Genomic DNA, 19,818 nt, shown 5'->3' with positions numbered 1-19,818 from the left:
AGGGTAGGAACTAGCTTCAGTTTCATCCCTGTGGTACAAAATGTGGAACAGATGCCCATTCCTCACACTTGGGGAAGAAGGGTCATATTTCAGAGAGGTAGGTACCTTCTTCTCCTAAATCCCCAGGCCTTGATTCAGGGCTTCATCAGCTGGGAACCTTTTTGAAATTTTTCTCTTCAGAGGGGTCTTTTTTGTAATATACACAAAAGCACTATTTATGCTGGTGGACTTGGACCTAGTAGCCTTGATTGAAGGACCTCTGCTTCACACCCTCCAAGGTGCCCCAGGCAGCTGTAATGCTCACTTTTCCTGTAAAAGTGACCATCAGTTTGGAAAACAGTGCCTTGGGGTTAGAGTGTGTAGCCCACAGTGGGTCATCCCCGCACGATTTCCTAGCCCTATGCTCATCCTGATCCCTACCTCTTTCCCACAAACATCACCACCACCACCACCAGCAGCATCCAGAAACACAACAGGTTCTTACTGATCCTTATGGCAGCAATTCATTCCCACCAAAATCTTAGCAGATAATGGCCAAGAATTATTGGAAGTCCCTGATACTAAGAGGCCACCATGGAAGTAGCAAAGCTTTTCCTGGAGCTCCAGGGCCAAGGGCAGTGATGGGGCTGAGAAAAGAGGGCGGCTCTCTGGAGGCAGGCTGTCTCACTCCTGCTACCCCACTGCCAATTCTGGTTCGGTTCCAGAGGTCGGATGGGGTTTTCTGCCACCCGCCCCTCCCCCGCCCACTCTGAGCGGGAAGTAGGACCCATTCCATAAATACAACTCTCACAAATGGCATTTCTGGCTGGGAAAACTGCCCTGCAGCAAAAAGAGCCGGAGCTAATTTAGTGCTCACTTCTCATCAGCTGAAATGTTTTTATTTTGGGAGAGAATTGGTGAGCCATAATTATTATTGATCTCGCTGACAGCAATCAGAGAAAGCGTTCGTGTACCCTCGAAAGAGCAGGGCCAGAAATAGATGGAGTATCTCTCTCAACCAGTCAGAGCTTCTACTTGCTCTAAATTGATTTTAGAGCTGACGTGCCATTTAAAGAAAAATAATGATAATAAAGTTCTACAGAGTGAATCTGGACATCCTAATCCCTCCCTGTCAGTATTTATGGAGCACTCGCTGAAGTCCTAGCTATACAGTCTTAGAGAACGGTCTTACCTGACTTTCAACAGATGGATGTTAATGGGATATTTATTTACAGAGTAAAATTAAATTGGAGCTGCATCTTAATGCACAATTTACATAATCAGCTTTGTTCTGAACTGATGAGCTGTTTTCAATAGCACTTGGGACCCTTCAGTCACAGCTGCCTCAAAGCCACAGCCGCTGAGAATGGAGATTAAACAGCTTCCTCAAGCCAGAAGTCTTGATGAGGATCTATTCTCCCATCCCAGAGACCTCATCATCTCTCCAGACACTGGCAAAGGATCAAAGATCCATGTTCATTTCTTGCCACCATTTGGCATCAAAAGAAAGACATTCAATTTGCATTTGGAAACCATTACAGTCATGGATAATCTCACCTTCAGGTCTGTAAAGTTTATGGCATTTCAATTTCTTAATGCCTCACACTCCAAACAACACACATAATTACCAATGAACCATACTGTGTGCTTGGGGAGCCTGGAGCAAATCTAATGATGAATTTCATTGTAATACCTGTGCACAGAAAGCTGGTTTCCAGGGAGAGCTGATCATAGCAAGACAGATTCAGAGCCTGGAGGGATACAGGCAGTAAATACTCAAGGGGAGAGAACTGAATCCTCAGTAAGGACCTGTCATCTCCTTACCTGACCCCAGCCCAATGGCAGTGCGCTGACCAAATACTTCCTTGTCTTTCCAACCCATCTGATCTGCACCAGCTCCCTAGTGGATGGCATTGCCCCTGAGAGAAGTCACAGCAATGAACACTTCCTGAAAACTCAAGCTCTTTCAATGTGCTTTGTTCAATCCTTGCTGCTGCTGCTAAGTCGCTTCAGTCGTGTCCGACTCTGTGTGACCCCATGGACAGCAGCCTACCAGGCTCCCCCGTCCCTGGGATTCTCCAGGCAAGAACACTGGAGTGGGTTGCCATTTCCTTCTCCAATGCGCTAAAGTGAAAAGTGAAAGTGAAGTTGCTCAGTCGTGTCTGACTCTTAGCGACCCCATGGATTGCAACCTACCAGGCTCCTCCGTCCATGGGATTTTCCAGGCAAGAGTACTGGAGTGGGGTGCCATTGCCTTCTCCGGTTCAATCCTTGAGAGAGAGCAATTATCACTGGCCCTTACCATCCTTTACAGATGAGAGAATCGAGTCCTAGAAAAGGTAAGTAATTAGCCCTCAACCCCCTAGTGCATTAAATCAAGTAACCAGAATGTGAACTCAGTCTGTGTGTCTGCAGAACACAAGGCACTTACCCTGCTGTGCAGTCTCTTGGAGCAAACAGCACAGAGAGTTCTCCTAGCAGACCTGAGGTTCCCAGAACAGAAATCAGACGAGGCTTAAAAATGAGACTTCTATTACCCAAGGCTGTATTTGCTAACCTTGATTCTTACCTTGGGCAAACAAAAAATCCTTATAGGAAAGGTTGATGTAAATTATTTATTTATCCGTTCATTCATTTATTCATTACAGAATAGGTCAAAGTCATACCCCCTGGGGAACAAGCAATATACACCACTGGGATCTCTACAAATTTGGGGTTTTGTGATGTCATCTGGTTACCTAAATAAACTTCAGTTCTAACAGAAAGATCTGTATATAGGAAACATTCCTAAACTTCACTGAGCTTATTAGAGACAACCAAATGTGGGAGGAGAAATACTCACCTGGTGGGGTGGTGGCTGGCGGGGGTGGGGGTTCTATAGATTCTTCCACTCTCTAGGCATAAGACCCATGTGGACCTGTGTTTCAGGATGGGATAAGTGGCTATCGACATCCGTTCACTCTTAAAAGCCTAACTCAGTTCCACTGCGGACTCCACACTCGCTCTAGGATGACCCAGAAACAAACAGATGAGAGCAGGAAGATGCTCAGTTTCCCCAGGGTGTCCAGGAAGGTGAGCTCTGCACAAGATACAAACTGAGGAAAGGTCAGACTCTGACTTCTCACTCGGGTGCCTTTCCATGAGTCCGTCTGTGGGGGACCCACGGTCTTCAGCTAAACGTGCTCCAGTCCTTCACCCTGTAGTGCTCCACGTGTCAGACCATTCCTGCCTCTTACTGCTTTACTAAAATTGGCCTCATCGGTCCCTTTCCCTGAGGATCCTGCTCTCCATCCTGTGCTAGTGGGCACTAAAAGTTCAGGCGGCCTTTTGCAGAGATAGTTAACTTTTCATTAGGAGCCCTCGTGGGCTTCCCAGGTGGCTCAGTGGTAAAGAATCCACCTGCCATTACAGGACACCTGGGTCCAATCCCTGGGTCAGGAAGATCCCCTGAAGAAGTAAATAGCAACCCACTCCAGTATTCTTGCCTGGAGAATCCCATGGACAGAAGAGCCTGGTGGGCTATAGTCCGTGGGGTTGCAAAAGAGTTGGACACGACTGAGTGACTAAACAACAACAACAACAAGAGATACAGTGCTTAAATCTCAGTTGTGTTTCTAACGGTGTCAATTTCAGGCCAAGGCAGCAACTTGAGTGAATGAGAAAAAAAGAGAGAGATGACCACTGCAGTAGATTGGATGGTGGCCCCCCAAAAATATATGTATGTGTTCTAGCCCCCAGAAACTGTGAAGGTGACCTTATTTCGAAAAGGAGTCTTTATAATTAAGTTAGGATCCCAGGAGAAAATCTTCCTGGATTACCCAGAGGGCTCCTACATACAATAACAAGTCCTTACAATACATAGAAGGCTGAGGGCCGAAGAATTGATGCTTCAGAACTGCGGTGTTGGAGAAGACTCTTGAGAGTCCCTTGAACAGCAAGAAGATCAAACCAGAGATTCCTAAAGGAAATCAACCCAATGAATATTCACTGGAAGGACAGATGCTGAAGCTGAAGCTCCAATACTTTGGCCACTTGATGCAAAGAACTGACTCCTTAGAAAAGACCCTGATGCTGGGAAAGATCAAAGGCAGGAGAAGGGGCTAACAGAGGACAAGATGGTTGGATGGCATCATTGACTCAATGCACGTGAGTTTGAGCAAACCCTGGAATATGGTGAAGGACAGGGGAGTCTGGCGTGCTGCAGTCCATGGGATCCCAAAGATTTGGACACAACCGAGGGACTGAACAATAATATGAGAAACAGAAGAGGAGACACAGACACAGAGGAGAGCACCATGAAAAGACGGAGGCAGAGATCGGGGTGATGAAGTCACAAGCCAAGAAGCACCTGGAGCCACCAGAACCTGGAAAAGACCAGGAAGAATTTTCCCCTCTTGAGCTTTCAGATTTTAGACACACACTTGGACAGCTGTCCCCCAGGTGGCAGCCCAGTATTCTTTGTGGCATGCTTCCCTACCAAACCCACATGCCTATGGTGGGAAGAAAGTGTGTTAGTCGTTTAGTTCTATCTGACTCTGTGACCCTATAGACTGTAGCCCTCCAGGCTCCTCTGTCCAGGGGATTCTCTAGGCAAGAATACTGGAGTGGGTTGCCATTCCCTTCTCCAGGGGATCTTCCTCATGGAACCTGGGTCTCCCACATGGCAGGCAGACTCTTTAACGTCTGAGCAACCAGGGAAGCCCATGGTGGGAAGACTGTGGGGAGCAAATACCAATATTCTTGCGACCCCAGATTGGGAGGGTGGATCCTGAGAAATAAAATATCTAGCTGCTGCTGCTGCTAAGTCGCTTCAGTCATGTCCAATTCTGTGCGACCCCATAGACAGCAGCCCACCAGGCTCCCCCGTCCCTGGGATTCCCCAGGCAAGAACACTGGAGTGGGTTGCCATTTCCTTCTCCAATGCAGGAAAGTGAAAAGTGAAAGGGAAGTCACTCAGTCATGTCCGACTCTTCGTGACCCCATGGACTGCAGCCTACCAGGCTCCTCCGTCCATGGGATTTTCCAGGCAAGAGTACTGGAGTGGGGTGCCATAGCACCAGGACCTTAAGAGAGCAAGTCACAATTTCCTAAGATACTGGAGAAAAGGTTTAACATAACAGAGGGGATTAATGGGATCAAGAAATAATGGAATTAAAATGAGAAAAGGCATGCTTGGGCAAAGTCACGACTGTAAGAACTAAAATTAGACTGTGCAAGGATTTCTATAGGTGGATGATGGAAGACTTGTCACTCAGCACATTTAAGGCTAAATCAGTCTCCAGGAGACAAATAGGAGATGTGAGATGCATCACTCAGGCCATTATTCAAATGATTCAGAAAGAAAAAGAAAACCACTCTTTGGGACTAAAACAGTTTTCTCCTCTGAAAAAAAAATCTGCATTTGATCTTCATGGGGATGGAATTTACCTAGCAATTGCTTGCCTACTTTTTTGTATAAACCCAGATTTTGAAATGCATCTAACTTTCTCTGGAGTACCTCGTTGAGGTCAGGAAAACATGCTCTGCCAACAAGACAATCAAATCACCATAAAGACAATTTCAACAGATTCCAAGAGCCCTGGGAACCAAAGGTCTCTGTCTAGGATGCTCTGAGAGGTGAAATGCAGGCAGGGGGAGTTTGTGGGCAGGGCCAATGGCTCCCATGCAGCCTCATCATCTTTCTCCACCCCCATCAACCACACAACAGGGGGGATTATTCTGAGGGCCATGATGCCATTGCTTGGAGGATCCCAGCCCTGTGGAGTCATCTGACCAATCTCCTGGGCCACAGCGGGCTCCTCTGTGGGAGGAGGCGAGAGGGGATGTGACCCCTCCCCGCCCCATCCTCCCAGAATTCAGTCCTGATTGTCCTCCCCACTGAGGCTGAGCCAGGGACTGTTCTTTGCCTTCCTCAAAATCAGATTTTACCCATGCTGTGTACAAGCTCCTTTACTGGAATGGGCAATTCCCATCAGCAAGGAGTCCTCTTCCGTTCTGCTTGTTTGGCTCACGTTTTTGCCTGCCATCCCCTGCCTCCATTCTGAGCCCGCTTCCGCTCACCTTCTGCCTGGATGCTCAGCTCAGCCACACTGGCGTTCTGCCTCAGGGCCTCTGAATATGCTATTCCCCTGCCAGGAGAAGTGGCCCCTGCCCATCTCTAACTCTGCAGCTCCTCCTCTGCATTCTGATCTCAGCTCGGACATCTCAAAGGGGCCTTTCAGTCTGCTTTCCAGTCAGCACATGAGGACCTTGGAAGCTGTCCGTCCTTACAAGGAAAAACTTTACAATCTGAAAATCAACAACTCTTCTGTGTCTGCCAATAACTGAGGTTGCAGGGAAAACCACTGCCCCTGAACTGCAGAGACAGAGAGAGGATAACAGAGAACCACAACTTACTGGAGCAGAAATGCCCTTGAGAACCAGTGCTGAGAGAGGAATCTCTGAGCCATAACTGATGAGTCACTGGAGGATCTGAATGGATGACTCTGAGAGGGACCCAGTCTTGGGGGAACCCTCACCCTTTCCTGAGTTTCAGGAGCTCCTGCAGATTTTCCTGGTGAAGATCAAAGAAAAATCCTCTCCCACTTCCAGCAGGGAGAAGGGACAGGTAGCCACTATGAAATACACTAGAACATTCTGTTCTTCTTAAGGAGGTCTGCCCTCAGGAGGGACTGTTTTGCCAGCACCTAACCTGCTGGGGTTTTACCAGAGCCCAGCCTATCTTGGGGAAGGGAAATACTCAACTGCAGCCCCCTCTAGTCATCCTGTCCCACCTAAAGGGGTTGGGGGGGCGAGACGCACTTGTGAAGATCATACCCCAGAATCGCCAACAGGCTGACACTAGGGTAATAGAGTGCTTCTTCTCTCCACACCTTCACAAGGCATCAGCAAACGTATCACAGCCAATAGCACATCACATCACATACCACATCACATCATATAAACATCACATCACATACCTCATCATATAAACATCACATCACATACCTCATCATATAAACATCACATCACATACCACATCATATAAACATCACATCACATACCACATCATATAAACATCACATCACATACTACATCACATCATATAAACATCATATCACATATCACATCAATTTCACACCACATATCATATCATATAAACATCACATCACATCAATATCACACCTTCCTAACTCATCAGTATACACATCATATATAAACAGGGGATAACAATAAAGAACATCACATCCCACACTTTATTTAAGAAGTCTCAAAGAGGCCTTTCCTGACAATACTGTCTCAAACCATACACAATCTTCAAGTCCACTAGCTCATTTCCTATTTCTTACTCCATAGCATTTAGCACTAGGTCTTGAGAAACCTATATGCAGGTCAGGAAGCAACAGTTAGAACTGGACATGGAACAACAGACTGGTTCCAAATAGGAAAAGGAGTACGTCAAGGCTGTATATGGTCACCCTGCTTATTTAACTTCTATGCAGAGTACATCATGAGAAATGCTGGGCTGGAGGAAGCACAAGCTGGAATCAAGACTGCCGGGAGAAATATCAATAACCTCAGATATGCAGATGACACCACCCTTATGGCAGAAAGTGAAGAGGAACTCAAAAGCCTCTTGATGAAAGAGAGAGTGAGAAAGTTGGCTTAAAGCTCAACATTCAGAAAACAAAGATCATGGCATCCGGTCCCATCACTTCATGGCAAATAGATGGGGAAACAGTGTCAGACTTTATTTTTTTGGGCTCCAAAATCACTGCAGATGGTGACTGCAGCCATGAAATTAAAAGACGCTCACTCCTTGGAAGGAAAGTTATGACCAACCTAGATAGCATATGCAAAAACAGAGACGTTACTTTGCCAACAAAGGTCCGTCTAGTCAAGGCTATAGTTTTTCCAGTAGTCATGTATGGATGTGAGATTTGGACTGTGAAGAAAGCTGAGCACCGAAGAATTGATGCTTTTGAACTGTGGTGTTGGAGAAGACTCCTGAGAGTCCCTTGGACTGCAAGGAGATCCAACCAGTCCATTCTGAAGGAGATCAGACCTGGGTGTTCTTTGGAGGGAATGATGCTAAAGCTGAAACTCCAATACTTTGGCCACTTCATGCGAAGAGTTGACTCACTGGAAAAGACTCTGATGGTGGGAGGGATTGGGGGCAGGAGAAAAAGGGGACGACAGAGGATGAGATGGCTGGATGGCACCACCGACTCAATGGACGTGAGTTTGAGTGAACTCCGGGAGATGGTGATGGACAGGGAGGCCTGGCGTGCTGCGATTCATGGGGTTGCAAAGAGTCAGACACGAATGAGAGACTGAACTGAACTGAACTGAAGATCACTTAAAGTAGGAAATGGCAATTCATTTGAGTATTCTTTCCTGGAAATTTTCATGGACAGAGGAGCCTGGCAGGCTATTGTCCATGGGATCGCAAAGAGTTGAACATAACTGAATACACATAAGATCACCCTGCTTTATATGATTGCTTGTTTGTCTGTTTCTCCATTGGAATATAAGCTCTATGACTACCCTTCTCCTCAGTGAAACTCCAGTCCCTATAACAAAGCTGGAACAGACTTAGGTGTTTAGAAAATATTTGATGAATGATTGAATAACTGAATAAATATAAGCTCATTGATATATGCCTCACTAGCGCATATACGCCTTTCTCACTCATAATGTATATTTTGATCAGTTCCTGTTCTTTGTTTTGGATATTTTTAAAATGTTTTTCATTTTTCTTGGAAAATATATATATACACACACACATATAAAATGTTTGTGGGGGTGGAGAAGGAGAGGGTGGGAGGTATGGAGAGAGTAACATGGAAACTTACATTACCATATGTAAAGTAGATAGCCAGTGGGAATTTGCTGTATGACTCAGGGAATTCAAACCAAGGCTGATAACAACCTAGAGGAGTGGGATGGGGAGAGAGGTGGGAGGGAGGTTCAAGTGGGAGCGGACATGGATAAACCTATGGCTGATTCATGCTGATGTTTGGTAGAAACCAATGCAATACTGCAAAGCAATTATCCTTCAATTAAAAATAAATAAAAAAACAAATATGTGTATAGATATGTATATACCTTATGTGTACACTGTACTCCAGCTCATTATGATGAACGAAAACTTAACACAGCTATACATACACATGATCTCCAAAACTGTTTTCATATTGAGAGATGTCAGTCACAGCCACTGGGCAGTCTCTATCTTATTCACAGACACGCAGAAAGAAGAATGCTAGTAGCTTGGAGTAAGACTTAGCTTAGAGTAAGAGTTCTGGTTATTTTCCCCATCGTATCCATAATAATATTTTTTGTCATAGTGCCACTTGCTCTGTTTAAAACAGTTTTGTTTTTTGTTTTTTTTTCAGTACAATGCAGTATACCAATTCTTGGATAGGAATATTTGTTAAGTTGGAGAATGCCTAGTTTGAACATTAGCAAAGCCTGGTTCCTTGGTGACTCAGCGGTTAAGAGTCTAGTTGCCAATGTAGGAGACACAGGTTTGATCCCTGGGGCAGGAAGATCCCTTGGAGAAGGAAATGGCAATCCACTCTAGTATCCTTGCTTAGAAAATCCCATAGACAGAGGAGCCTGGCAGGCTACAGTCCATGGGGTTGCAAAGAGTCAAACATCACTTAGCAACTAAATATCAACAACATTGGAGCCCCCAAGATCAGGAAGATGAGTTAGACTGTGATGATACATGTTCCCTTGCTGAACTGAGCAGATGGTGTATGGCCATGCTCTCTGGTTATACCATCCCGCAGTATATGACAGTCATCCAGGTATGCTAACTCCTCCCTACCAAGAGGGCCCCTTCATCAAAACTCACTGCTGTACTTTCTCTGTCCTCTTTGTGACTCAAATACCCAGAGCATCACTGCCTCCCTCATTGACCTTTGCTCTACTAAGAAAGATCAGGAAAGTAAAGAGGCCACTGTGACTCAACCATGCTGTACTAGTAAGGCTGTCCATGGAGAACATCTCCATCGTGAAGACCTCAGGACACAGAGCCCTACTTCTGCAGGTGCTGGGCTTCACAAGTCAGATTTCTAAAGGGAGCACGTCCTCCAAACTCAAGTGTGTATGTATGTATGCGTGTGTTCAAAATCAAGACGTGGGACTTCCCTGGTGGTCAAGTGGCTGAGAATCTGCCTGCCAATGCAGGGGATACAGGTTTGATCCCTGGTCCAGGAGGATTCTGCATCCTGAGGGGCAAGTAAGCCCACCAGACCCTAGAGCCTGTGCTCTGCAACAAGGGAAGGCACCAGAAAGAGAAGCCCACACACAGCAACTAGAGAGCAGCCCTGGCTCACCACAACTAGAGAAAGTCCGCGTGCAGCAACAAAGATCCAGCACAGCCAAAAATAAATAAATAGAATGCTTAAAAAAGAAAAAAAAAACCAAGATGTGAGACTTTTATACATTGTCTCTCCAACTAGCAGCAACGTTCTCTAATCTGAACTCCATACCAGTCTCTTTACACATATGTAATCTAGGAAGTGATTATTTTCTGCCAGCTAATAGTCTACAAACCTTAACTAAAATAACACGAAACTCTCAGAGGTGACGACAGAGACCCCACTGTGTCTCAGCGTTGGGGGGTTTCCTGTCTGATGTAGCAATTCTCACTTCTCTGCCCTCCTCCTTGCGTGGCTTGTTTCTCATCTGCTGCTGTTAAACACAATAAGACTGCTGAGATCAGAGAAGAGTGTTCAACCATATCAGCTTTTGATGCCACTGACTTCAGCATTCTGATATTTTGGACTTGACATAATCCAGTGCTGGGGGACTCGAGATCAGACCTCATTAGCAAAGGGCAGGAAAGCTTCTGGTTTTTAGCTACACTGTCAGCAGATGAACGTGTGCTGAACCTCTCTTCCGAGTTGTCTCATGAGTTGCTTATTCACTGAGCACCTACTGTGTGCCAGACACCAAGCGAAGCAGGAGGAATTCTTAGATGATTAGAATTGTCTTGAAGGAATTCTCAGGCTGGGAGGACAGACAGATACAAAATCAAACCACATGGTAGTATGGTGAATGATTTGATGAAGGGATATTCGTGGGGCATTCCCTGGTGGTCCAGTAGTTAGTTAGGACTCCAAGCTCTCACTGCTTAGGGCCCTGATTAGGGAGCTAAAATCCCACAAACCGTGTAGCTTGGCCAAAACATTTAAGGAAACAACAACAACAACAACAAAAACTCATGGCCAAGGGTTCAGTGAGGATACAAAAGATGGTCATTGGCCTAAACTTGAATTTCCAAGAAGGCTTCCTAACACAGATGATTCTTGAGTTGAGTCTTAGAGGGTGATTGAGAATTGCAAGATACAAAGGCATACAAGATACAAAAGAATGTTTCAGGTACAGAGAACTGTGTGGGCAAAGAATGATACCAAGATAGGAACTGAAGACAGAAGCTTGAATTTTATTTCATAAGTTTTTTTGCATCATGGTATGGGCTACAGTCCATAGGGTCACAGAGTCAGACATGACTGAAGGGACTTAGCATGCACACACATGCAGTAAATGACATCTGTGTGAAATACAGGGCTTCTCTGCTAGCTCAGCTGGTAAAGAATCTATCTGCCTGCAATACGGGAGACCTGGGTCTGATTCCTGGGTTGGGAAGATCTCCTGGAGAAGAGAATGGCTACCCACTCCAGTTTTCTGATCTGGAGAATTCCATGGGCTGTATAGGGGTAAATAAATGAGGCTGCTCACGACTAGGCCATCCTTGGAGCCAAAGAGATCAATATTTCTGCACACATGTAATACAACCCAGCATACTGGTGGTAGGAACCACTTTAAGAAATAAGTACCCACTAAAAGCTCTGAAGGAGGCTTAAGAAATAGCCAGGATTGTAGTTTAAATGGCTCACTCTGACTACAGGGGCTTCCTAGGTGATGCTAGCGGTAAAGAATCCATCTGCCAATGCAGGAGACAGAAGAGACTCAGGTTCGATCCCTGGGTTGGGAAGATCCCTTGGAGGAGGAAATGGCAACCCACTCCAGTGTTCTTGCCTGGAGAATTCCATAGACAAAGGAGCCTGGCGGGCTACAGTCCACGGGGTCACAAAGAGTTGGACACGACTCAGTAACCGAGCACACACTCTGGCTACAGCACAGAAAGGATTTACTGAGGATCCGACCACAAGAGATTAGGCATCATCTGATGAGGACAGGAGCTGGGTCAGTGGTCTCACAGATAAAGAGTAAGGGCCAAGTTCAAGAAATACTAAGGAATAAAAACTGGCCTAATTAGGTGATTTACTACAAGCAGGGAAGAAGGGAGAAAACATGGTCTAGCTTTCTGGTTTCTAGCCTGGATATTGAACAAATGTGTAAATGCACAAATCTACTTTGTCCAGAAGATTAAGATTTTTCCCCTTAATCACATCACACAAAGAGAACGAGAGGGCTTGCTTGTTTGCTTTTTTAAGACTTCCGACTTCAGACAAGCAAAGAAAACACTGAGGCCCTTTGGCATCCTCTCTTCCTTCCCCAATTCCTATCTGATTATCACAGCCAATACTCTGAAAGAGAAAGAATTTAAAAACAAAAAATTTTAAGAAACTTGGCTTCCTGTGTGACAGCCTGATATTAAACTCTCTTTAGCTTGGGGCCACCTCTCCATCTGTCAGATCTTAGAACGCTGCAAGGGGCCTTGTCAGCATAAGCAGCTTCTTTGCTTCCATTCTTCCCAAGACTTCAGGTCTCAGGATAACAGTGTGGGTCTCAAATCTTCCAGATGATGTTGAGATTCATAAAGCTAGCCACTTAAGCGTTGTCAATTCATCACACTGTATAGCTCTAGGGAGCACATCTCTGAATACTTCTAAATCGGGGAGGCTTTAAACACACCAAATGGCAACATCAATGTTTTTTGGAGATGCTCAAAACAGTTCATAAAGCTACACTGCTACATCTACCCCGGATCCAACAGGCCCTTTTCATGTCCCTGGAAGGCTAGACCTTGAATGTTTGCTCTTTAGTCACCGTGTCCAACTCTTCTGCAACCCCATGGACTGTAACCCACCAGGCTTCTCTGTCCATGGGATTTCCTAGGCAAGAATACTGGAGTGGGTTACCATTTCCTTCTCCAGGGGATCTTCCCGACCCAGGGATCAAACCTGTGTCTGCTGCATTGCAGGCAGCTTCTTCATCACTGCACCACCTGGGAAGACAGACCTCAAATAGCACTAGCCAATTCTGGATGCTCCAGGAACTGCAAAAAAAAAAATTCCCCTCCTATAAACCAAACTTATGTTTCTTGAAAGTGAAAGTGAAAATCACTCAGTTGTGTCCAGTTCTTTGCGACCCCATGGACTATACAGTCCATGGAATTCTCCAGGCAAGAATGCTGGAGTGGGTAGCGTATTCCTTCTCCAGGGGATCTTCCCGACCCAGGGATGGAACCCAGGTCTCCCGCATTGCAGGCGGATTCTTTACCAGCTGAGCCACAGTGTTTCTTATGTAACAACAAATGTAATGTATGGATCTTGTTTGGATCAAACAGGTAATAGGAGCCATTTTATTATGAATCAGATATTAGATGATATTCAGGCATTATAGTTAATTTGGATAGGTGTGATTATAACATGGTGAAGTGAAGTGAAAGTCGCTCAGTCGTGTCCGACTCTTTGTGACCCCATAGACTATACAGTCCATGGAATTCTCCAGGCCAGAATACTGGAGTGGGCAGCCTTTCCCTTCTCAGGGGATATTCCCAACCCAGGGCTCAAACCCAGGTCTCCCGCATTGCAGGTGGATTCTTTACCAGATGAGCCACTAGGGAAGCCTGAATTATATTAAAAATGTCTACCAGTGATACATCCTGAAACAATTGTGTGACATCCAGGATTTGTGTTGAAAAACTCTACCCCCCCTCAAAAAAAAAATCAGGGCAGTAAATGAAGATGGGCTGATTGATCTACAGAAGATGCATAATGGAGGTATAGGGAATTACCATATTTGTTCTCTGTGTGTATGTGAGAAAATTTCCACTTTATTCTGCTTCTGCTTCAGGCATTGATCACCTATTAGATTTCTCAGCATCACGTTTATGCCAACTTGCATTTATTTTAGCAAGCAAGTGGGGCTGGGTTATTCTCTTCCAAATCATTAACCTTGTTGCCATAATATAATAATCATAGATACCATTACTTAGTGTTTATTACATTCCAGACACTAAGTTCACCATTTTGTATACATTAACTTATCCAGTCCTCACAATAAATCTGTGTTTAAGAGCATAAAGAGGAGCTCAGATGCTGAATTGAGACAGCTCTTCCAGGACCACCAAAAATCATGCTAAACCAACTAAAAAAAATCCTCAAAAGTATTTGAGGTAGTTTTCTATGAATTGCTCTAATTTCTGCATTTTTAAAGATACGCCAAAAAAATATTATTATAATAATGGGTAAAACATATTGAGTGCTTCCAACATAGTCTGTATTCTAATAAGCACTTTGCATGTACCGTCGTCACCTGATTTGCACAACAGCCTATAAGGTATATAGTGGATGTTTAGCGGATGAAGTGCACTGGGGTCCCAACCAAATGCTCCCCCGTCTCCTCATCTGTCAGAGCTCCTGCCATCAAGAGGGGAAATGCATTTCCATCCCTTGAATCTGGGCTGGCCTTGTGACTTGCTTCCACCCACAGAATGTGGTCAGTAGAAGTAAGGGTGGACCAGTTGCAAGCCTAGATTTCAAGAGGCCTTGCTTTCTCTCTATCGGGCCTCTGCTGTGAGACGATGCTTGGGTTAACCTGCTGGAGGATGAGAGACCTCGTGCCGAAGAAACAAAGGGTTGGAACTGACAGATCATCCCTGGAAGCAGAGCCACCTAACAATCTGCCAGCCAAGCAAGGTGTGTGGGTGAGCTGAGCTACAACCAGAACTGCCCGGCTGAAACCAGCCTAACCAAAGAAGTGGTTCATCAGCTATGAAATTTTGGAATGGGTTTATGATGCAACAAGAGTTATCTGATATAGCAGGTGTCATGATTTTCTCTAGAAGAAACCATGACACAGAAAGGTTAAGCAGCTTGCCCAAAGTCACACTGTAAGTGCGGGAGCTGAGATAGACACCCCGCAGTCTGACTCTGAAGCCCACGGTGCTGGTGCCCAGCTTTTCAGAGTAAAAATGAAGGGGAGAGGTTACTGGGCTTTGACTCCCGGTGGCCCACTCACGACCCAGGAAGATGCATTACAAACACCGGGCAACACAGGCATCTCCATCTTCCCTTATTACTTTGAATACAACCTCCCTAGCACTCTGCCTGTCCTTCCCAGAAAAAGGAACCTCTCCTCTCTGGATGTAACCTCCAAGAGACGAGGCAGGCGTTTGATTAAATTATGTTGGATTCTAAAGGAGCCCAGTGGGGTCCCTGAGAAGCAGTGATGTGTTAACTGAAGTCAGAATATTCAGAAGAATATAAACTCATTTCCACACTTAAGCCAGAGACCCATAGTGATGTTTTATTGTGTCCTAAAGACTGTGGGAAGCCAGCGATGAATTTTAAATGAGGAAACAGCATTCCCATATATGAGAAAATCAGTCTGGTTGCAACAGGAAGAACGGACTTAAAGCAACCTCGGCAACAGAGGGATAAAGTCAGAGTTGGAGCGGTCACCCAGGGGGCGACGTGGCCAGGACTGGGATTACACCCATGGGAACAGAGAGAAGCAGGATTCAAGGGCTATATAGGAGAGAATACCCATGGGGCCTGGTGACTAGCTGAATGAGTGACGGAAAGGGGAAAACTGAGGACGACCCAACCACAGGTCCACGAAAAGTGACTGGCAACCAGGAAGTTCTATTCCCCTTATAGCGTTCTTGAGTGATAACTGACCAATTTCTGAAAAGGGATTAGGACTCAGTGTTTCCATGGTGCATGGACTTCTGATGGGGCACTCTGAATCACCCTATTTGTAAAGAATAAAGACGCGCTTAGAGAGAGAAAATGTCAGAATTAAACACCCACTTGTCTTGACAGCATCAAAAATAATCTGTCACCTGCTCCTAACTTTGTTCTCGGTTACAAAGGCCATTGTTTGAGTGAACAAAGAGGGAAGGAATCTGGAAAGAACTGTTTACGCAGAGACACTGATAAGAGGTCAAGCTGGAGAAGACTTGCATGTGAATGAGGAGGGTGGGGGACTTCCCTAGTCGGGGAGTGGGTCCAACTCCTGGTCATGGAACTGAGATCCCACATGCAGCATGGCCAAAAAAATAAATAAAAATAAATAAATAAAAAATGAGGAGGGCAGTGGGCAATTCCAACCACATACATTCTCTCTGCTGCAAACACCTCAGGGGCTCAAAATTATGACCAGAAAGAATGCAGTTTCCAGTAGCTGCTCTTGGCATATCTAGCATATTCTAAAACTGACTGGTTTCTCAGTAGAAGCCATTTCCCATCTGATGAACCAGAAATTCAACTCAAGAGGACAATCAGATCATACATGGATGGTTATTAGTAAGGGCCTCCAACTTCCTCCATCCGACACTGTGTCCCAATGCACCCAACTCCCAGGGCTCCCAAACTGCCTGACCTACCTCCTGCAAGCATTCCTGACAGGCAGGTGGAAGTCACGCCATTTTAGGAAAAGTCCTTAGAAAAGGGAAGTGTTCAAGAACCGAACATACACATACAAATACACATACAAAGGACTACCAGATTTTCTCCAGAATTGTTGATTCTGATTCCTACTGTCGACACTGCAAAACTCATTCTTACATACAGATTTTCCTACTGGGGAAGAAAAAAAAAGTCATTCTAATTCTTTAGTTTCCACTAAATTAGTAGTTTTAGGTTATGAGTGTCCTGTTGGACCTGACTTTCAACTAACAAGCACGAAATAGGCTGATGGCCAGAACTCAGGCAATTCTAGAGGATTCTAGCTGATTCCAGTCACCAAGGGTACCAGCCAGCCAAGCCAGGGGCTACATGGGAGATGCAAGGAAAGGTGGAATGCTTAGCTCTCTAAAGGCAAGCTCAGAAAGTGAAAGCGAAGTCGCTCAGTCATGCGCGACTCTTTGCGACCCCAGGGACTGTAGCCAACCAGGCTCCTCCGTCATTTTCCAGGTCAGCATACTGGAGTGGGTTGCCATTCTTTCTCCAGGGGAATCTTTCCAACCCAGGAATCGAACCTGTGTCTCCTGAATTGTAGACAGACACTTTACTATCTGAGCCACCAGGGAGAGTTGAAACCAAGACTTGACCTGCAAAGAGAAACCAGCCTTGGCTATTTGAGAAAGGGCTTCGAGTTGGACCAGAAGGCAGATACAGAAGAGTTGAAAAAGGAGCAAAGATGCTTAAAGTAAGCTCTCCACAAAGAATGAAATTTCACTCTGTTCTCCAGGAGCTTAGCAGCCACTGGATATTAGTTAATCTGTGACAGATTGCACTATACAATGAAACATGGTTTTGAAGTGAATCTCCCCCACTCCATAAAAATGATATCTTATGGTTTGTCTTGCTAATTTTTCACCCATTTAGATTCTGCATGACAGAGAAAGTTGACAGTGTTAAATAGTATTACGTCCTCTGAGCTCCCTCAGCTTGCTACCTACTGACTGCCGTTAGGTAGCTGAATCCAAGTTAAATGTTCATAACACAAACATGGAGAGAGCGTGTCATCCAGTTGTCTAGAATCGCAGAAATCAATTCGGTTTCATCGAAAAACAAAAATGAAAAAAGCCCTACGCCCTGGGGTTAGAACACTGACTTAAAGTCCAGTATTTTATGACACCCAGAATGATGCATTTACCAAATTCAGGAGGAAAAAACTGCAAAGGCCCAGAGGCCCATCAGCAACAACTTCCTGCTTATCAGATTTTGGTGGCAAGAGGGGAATGAATGACCCGGCCTCTGAGTGCCCGGCAGTCACCCTCCACCCTTGTATAGGGGGTTGGACATGTTGTCACCGCCTGGAGAGAGAAAATACTCTCTTCTCCCTCATTTGGAATTTCTGATAAAGCTATTTTGGATAAGACTCAAATCCCTAACTCTGGAAAACAGGTACCCAAACCATTTTTAAACTTCATTTTTGGAGACCAGGTTTACTTAGCAACGTGATCTAACAGGAGTTTGAGATCCACCGTCTTTAGGTCTGTGCTGAAGTCCTAGTTTGGCTCTTCCTGGCTAAACTCTGGAAAATCACATAGTGTGTTAGTTTCAGAGCTACAGGAGGAACGATAAATGCCTATTGTGGAGCCCTATACCAAGGTCACAGGACAAAAATCTCTGAAACTTACCAAGCCCCATAGCAACTGTTGCCCTAAGCCTCCAGACCTAAACTGGCCAGTTCCCAGATCCCATATTAGGTAAAAGAAATACCCATCCTATTATCCATGCTATCGCGTCCTAAACAATCACCTAATGCCACCATTCCAGTAGGAATTTCTCTGTCTTGAGGCTATAAAAATTGGGTACTAGCTTGCAAAAGGGTTCAGCTCTCCCTTGAGCAAGCCTGCTGTTCAGTGTCTCCCACTCAAATAAACTGCATTTTCCTCCCATTCTGCCTCATGTCTGGAAATTCTTTTCCAACCTGCGTATGGACCATGACACCTACCTTACGGGTGCCACCGAGGATACAGGGGTCACAGCAAGTGAAAAGAGATGGACGAGGAGCTCTGCGGGAACAGGCCGCCACCTCCAGCTCACCTTCTGGAATCTGCTCAAAGCTCAGAAATTGAGCCAGTGTGAACAAAAGATCAGGATTGAGGACGTTGCAGTCTCAGCTCACAACGGTCATTGGTTTTCCATCAGCAGAGTGGGTAAACTCTCCGTCACATAAGCCTGCTCACCTACACCCAACGACTAGGAAATGAGCATTCTACGGAGAATCAGGCAGCTTTGCTCACCTTACCACGGTGATTCCTCAACCGCGCTGCATACTGGATCCACCTGGAGAGCTTTTAACCCTCACAAAGCCCAGGCCTACCCAAGAGCGATTAAGATAGAACGTCTGCAGGTGGTGTCGAGGCATCAGTATTTTTTCAAAGAACGCCCCCAGGTGAGACTACCATACAGAAGAGTTTGGGAACCTCTTTCTGGCTTCCCCTGTAGTCCCCCGGAGGGCACCTTTCAGCCTTTTGGTTCTAAAGTATGTCCAATTTCACAATGGGAGTCAGAGTCCAGGACGCCGAGCTTGAGTCTCTGTGCCTCCCTCCAGGCAGCTGGCTAACCAGACCCCTCGCTTTACATCCAACTGGGAGGCGGGATCTGCAAGTGAGCTGAGGGCACCTGGGGACAGGGAGGTGAGCACAGCGCAGCCCTTCCCAAACTAGGTGATTGGCAGGGTCACACAGAGATCTCAATGTTAGATACAATTGGCCAGTTCTGGGTCCACTGAAGATAAGCAGGTTTTTTCTTTGCAGGACCTCTCAGACCCTTTCAGTTGGCATGTGACTATAAGTCTGCCCAAGAGGACTGTCTCCCCCCATCATGGAAACCTTCATTTTCTCAGAGCATTTCAAGAGCTGCTGTTTCAAGGAAGATACTCTGAGAAACCTAGAGCAATGTTGGGGGTAGGGCTGGGGTTCTGTGCCCTGGGGAACATTTGACAATGACTGGAAATGGTTGTCACAGCTGGGGGTCAGGTGGCTATTACTGGCATCTAGTGAGTCAAGGCCAGGGCTGCTGCTAAATGCCCTATAATACACAGGGCAGCCCTGGACAAGGAGTTATCCAGCCCACTGTTGCCAGCAGCCCAGCTGAGAAGTCCTGGCCTTGAGCTCCACAGCCCATCCCCCACTCTATGGCCTCATCAATGCTAGGTGATGAGAGAGCAAGAAAGACAGGAGAAAGAGGAGGGAAA

At 45.7% G+C, this 19,818-nt stretch overlaps 2 long non-coding RNA genes across 3 annotated transcripts in view; one reads left to right on the top strand and one right to left on the bottom strand.

Moving 5' to 3' along the window:
* The window catches only part of LOC129624325 (uncharacterized), a 60,817-nt gene extending 41,961 nt beyond the window's left edge, over positions 1 to 18,856 (bottom strand). For both annotated transcript variants that reach the window (XR_008700886.1, XR_008700885.1), the window contains exon 1: positions 18,571 to 18,856. This is a non-coding gene — a long non-coding RNA (uncharacterized LOC129624325). The remainder of the gene's footprint in view (positions 1 to 18,570) is intronic.
* Positions 18,857 to 18,867: 11 nt separating this feature from the next.
* LOC129624326 (uncharacterized) lies at positions 18,868 to 19,807 on the top strand. Its single transcript, XR_008700887.1, has 2 exons — positions 18,868 to 19,258; positions 19,379 to 19,807. It is a non-coding gene; the product is annotated as an uncharacterized LOC129624326 (long non-coding RNA).
* Positions 19,808 to 19,818: the final 11 nt, after the last annotated feature.

Source organism: Bubalus kerabau, chromosome 12 (genome assembly GCF_029407905.1).
Source record: "Bubalus kerabau isolate K-KA32 ecotype Philippines breed swamp buffalo chromosome 12, PCC_UOA_SB_1v2, whole genome shotgun sequence".
NCBI lineage: Eukaryota > Metazoa > Chordata > Mammalia > Artiodactyla > Bovidae > Bubalus > Bubalus kerabau.
Note: the sequence above shows the minus strand (reverse complement) of the source record. Positions and strands in the feature narration are given on the sequence as shown.